This window comes from Pteropus alecto, unplaced genomic scaffold (genome assembly GCF_000325575.1).
Source record: "Pteropus alecto unplaced genomic scaffold, ASM32557v1 scaffold168, whole genome shotgun sequence".
Taxonomy (NCBI): domain Eukaryota; kingdom Metazoa; phylum Chordata; class Mammalia; order Chiroptera; family Pteropodidae; genus Pteropus; species Pteropus alecto.
Window position 1 is genome coordinate 272,392 of NW_006441948.1, and position 4,272 is coordinate 276,663.

General features: G+C 38.4%; 1 pseudogene; it reads right to left on the reverse strand.

Annotated features, from left to right (window-relative positions):
• Positions 1-2,982: 2,982 nt before the first annotated feature.
• On the reverse strand, positions 2,983-3,101 carry LOC112485450 (annotated as a pseudogene).
• Positions 3,102-4,272: the final 1,171 nt, after the last annotated feature.

Genomic DNA, 4,272 nt, shown 5'->3' on the forward strand with positions numbered 1-4,272 from the left:
TGATGTTGGACTTTGTCAAATGCCTTCTCTTCATTTAATGAGATTGAAGGTATATATGAGTCACCAAGATATCTTATTAAATTACAGATTCTGATACATTCAGTCTGGGATGCAACCTGAGGTAATGCATTTCTAATAATTTGAGATGATATTGATGTTGTTGGTTGTGCATCATACTTCGAATAGCATGGGTCTAGAGTATACCACTATGGACTGAAGGGGAGACATTACTGAAGAATGCTAAAAAAGGAAAAGAGTTGCAAGGAGAAATGTAGACAATAGATTTTTTTAAATTAATTAATTAATTTAATTTAGTTTCAAGTTTGCAGTACATTGATAGACATTTATATAGTTCCTACAACAATCTCCCCAATTGCTTCCTCCCTCCCCTGACCCTCCACCTAGCCAATGTATTAATGCTACTGCATTCCCTATGCCATGCTCCCCATCCCTGTGACCATCTATCAGCTACTTCTTTAACCATTTAACCCCATTTTCTCAGTCCCCCAAAACCCCTCCCCTCTGTCCTTCACCAAAATGTCCACTATATTTGTGAGTTTTTTTTTGATTAGTTTGCTCTTTTTGTTCCTTAAATTCCACATGTAAGTGAAATCATATGGTATTTATCTTTGTCTGCCTTAAATACCTTCTAGGTCCATCAAGGCAATACCTTTTCTATCCTCTTTCTTTTAGTCTGTGTGTGTCTTTTAATTTGAAGTGAGTCTCTTATAGGCAGCATGTAGGGGCATTGTTTTCTTATCCAGTCATCTACTCTATCTTTTAGTTGGAGCACTTAATTCTTTTCCATTTTAGGTACTTATTGATAGGAATGTAGTTGTTATCGTTCTTTATTCCTGTTTTTGATATATGTTTTTTCTTCTCCAACATTTCCTGTAATACTGGATTGCTGTTGATGAATTCCTTTAGATTAGTTTTGTCTGGGAAGGTCTTTATCTGTCTTTCGACTCTAAATGATAGCTTTGCTGGATAAAGTATTCTTGGTTGTAGATCCTGGATCTTCATCATGTCAAATATTTTGTGCCAAGCCCTTCTGTCCTGCATAGTTTCTTTTGAGAAATCAGCTGCCAATTTTATGGGTACTCCCTTGTAGGTAACTATCTGCTTTTCTCTTGCTGCTTTTAAGATTCTCTCTTTGTATTTAACCTTTGGCATTTTAATGATGATGTATCTTGGAGTGGGCCTCTTTGGATTCCTGGTTTTGGGAATTCTCTTAGCTTCCTGGGGTTTTATGTCTATTTCCTTCACCAGGTTAGGAAAGTTTTCCATCATCATTTCTTCAAATAGCTGTTCAACATCTTGTTTTCCTTCCGGTATGGATATTCCTTCGATGAGATAGATATTTTGACCTTTAATGGTCTCCCATAGGCTCCTTAAACTATTTTCATAGTCTTGGCTTTATTTTTCTTTTTGCCATTCTGATTAAATGTCCTGGGCTTTCCCATCCTCTATATAAGTCATTTGATCCTCTTCTTTATTTACTTTGTTTATTCAATTTAATATACTTCTCATCTCAGATAATGTGTTCTTCATTTCTGACTTGTTCTCTTTCATAATTTCCATTTCCATTTTTATGCTTTTTATCTCTTGTGAAGTTCTCACTGAATTCATCTACGCTTCCCCTAAGTTTGTTGAACATCTTTATAACCAGTGTTTTGAACTCTGCCTCTGTTAGATTGCTTGACTCCATTATTCCTGGGTCTCTGTTCTGTTCTCCCATATGGTTTCTGCTTCTTTGTCTTCCTATTGTGGCTTTTTTTTTTCTCTGTCTGTTTCTATGTATTACGCAAAGCTCCTAAGTCTCTCAGTCTTATTAGTGTAACTTTGTGGAGTAGGTGTCCAGTGACACAGTCCTGAGATGGGTTAAGGTGCAGGCCAAATTTAGCCCCATCCTGTGCCCCTCTGGGGCCACCTGTTAAGATTCAGCAAGCAATCCACAGATATTGTGCTTATAGTTGCCTCAAAAGGCCACACCAGAAACCGAGGCCAGCTGCCTCCAGTGTGAGTCTAGGCGCCACTCAGCAAGGAGCATCTGACTCACTGAGGACACATCTGGATGTGACTCATTTGGGCCATGAGTTAGAGGAGGCAGGGTTTCAGGGAATCCTCTGGGCAGAATGACCTCTGTTATCCAGTTTGATGATGTCTGGGCTATGGCAGCGCTGCATTCGGCACACTGGGAGGGATGTGGTCTCAACAGAGGAACAAAGGGATGTCGCCGGCACTTCTGTACAGAGCGTCTCCTGTAGGCCCTCACTCTGACAATATCTCCCTGTATGTCCCTGGTGCCTGCTGCACACAGCTGAATCGGCATTGGTGTGCTGAGCAAGCAGGTCAGTCATGGCGAAATTCTGCTCACGGGAATGGCTCCTTTAATAGGCATCTTCTACTGCTGCTGCTGCTGTAGCCGCCATCCGTCTCAGCTGCTCAGGACCAGGAAGCCTCGCATCCTCACCCTGTCCTACCTTCTGCTGTTACAGGGTATTTTCTTTCATTTCTCCTTAGTTGTATAGCTTGTTCATCTAGATTCCAGATGATTTTTCCTTGCTATTTTCTCCTTGTTTCTGTCACAACTTTTATTTGGTCACCAGAGTGATGAATGGAGCCTCTATCATCTACGCCATTTTTTTCCCCATTGAGAATAAATATTGTCATGGAGGTCAGTGAAGGAGCATATCAAGAATGAGGAGGAGACTAACAGTTTTATTTATCTATCTATCTATCTATCTATCTATCTATCTATCTATTATCTATCATCTATCTATCTATCTATCTATCTATCTATCTATCTATCTATCTAATCTATATCTATCATTAGCTATTCTAATCTACTATTTATCTTACTTATTGTAGTCCTTTTATTTCCAACAGCAATATTCTTTAGTTGAGGCAACCCTTGGTTGACCTCACAGATTACAAGGACCTTGTCAGCTTACAATCCCTTATTTTTAATATATTTTTTTATGCCTACAGCACCTGGTCTTCCTAGGTGGTCTCCCATCCAAGTATTAACCAGGCCTGACCCTGCTTAGCTTCCAAGATCAGATGAGATCGGGCTTGTTCAGGGTGGTATGGCCACAGATGAGACCAACAGTTTTAAAAGCAGTAAGATTAGGTGTGTCAAATATGAAATTATCATTGGCTTTATAGCAGAAGTTGTACTATTTATGTTTCTTGTACATATCTGTGCTATTTGAAGTGTCATATAGTATTATAAAACAAAGTGTCCCTCACTGTCCAAATCTATTTAGTTCCCAAGTTTGAACTGTGAGGGTTTGGATAAGAAAGAACACATGATCTGAATATATTTGGTTCCTGAGTTTTGAGTAGTAAGAGATAGATAATGAGGGATATCTGTCCTAACTCTAAAAATTTATCCTAAAATGATGTTTCCTGAGTTTATACAACAAGAATTCAGATAGTGGGATATTTATATTTGTTTATACATGTTTTCCCTACTAACTTCATGCTCCTTCAGAATTAGGATTATATTTGACTTTGTATTCTCGGCCCCTTGCGTATCACCTGGTACGTAGATGATCATTAAGTGTTCATTTAATTTTTGAAATGAGCTGAAATGAGGGAGACAAATTATAAACTACTTTCTCAGGGCATTTAGCAGTAAGGGGAAGTAGAATGATAGTCTGATATGTGAGGAGAATTCAAGGCTGAAGGCAGATTTTGTTTTGCTTTTTCTTAAAGTTATTTTGAGACCATATAGATTTGTGATTAATTGTAGGCAGAGAAGAAAGTCCCAATAACTAAGAAGTGAATAAAGAAACAGGAGAGGAAATAATTAATAGAGCACATTCCTGTAGCAGATAAATAGTACAAGTATCTGGCTTAATCATAAGGGGGAAACATCACAATAATTTAACCCATTTTGCATTGAGTCATGTAGAATCTGCCTTCATCACAAAGCCATTCAGTCATAGCTATCACTATAATCAACCTTAATCCAGGACCCCATTGCTTTTTACCTGAGCAACTTATTATTTGTCTTCTCTGTAAACTCGTTCTTTTAAACTCCTCTTTGCATGTGGCTGGAGGAAGTCTCTCCAAAATATTTTCCAAAGACAATCCTCCTACTGGAGAATATAGGGTCTCTCCTTTCTGACCTCTGATTGCAGCTTGGCATCTCAACCTCTTGGGATCAATGAAGATGTTGGGTTCTTAATGTTTTCTTCAGGCCTAGGATTTCTTTATAGGTTCCATTATCAAAGGTTAACATGTGACTCTTGATTATATTGCTAC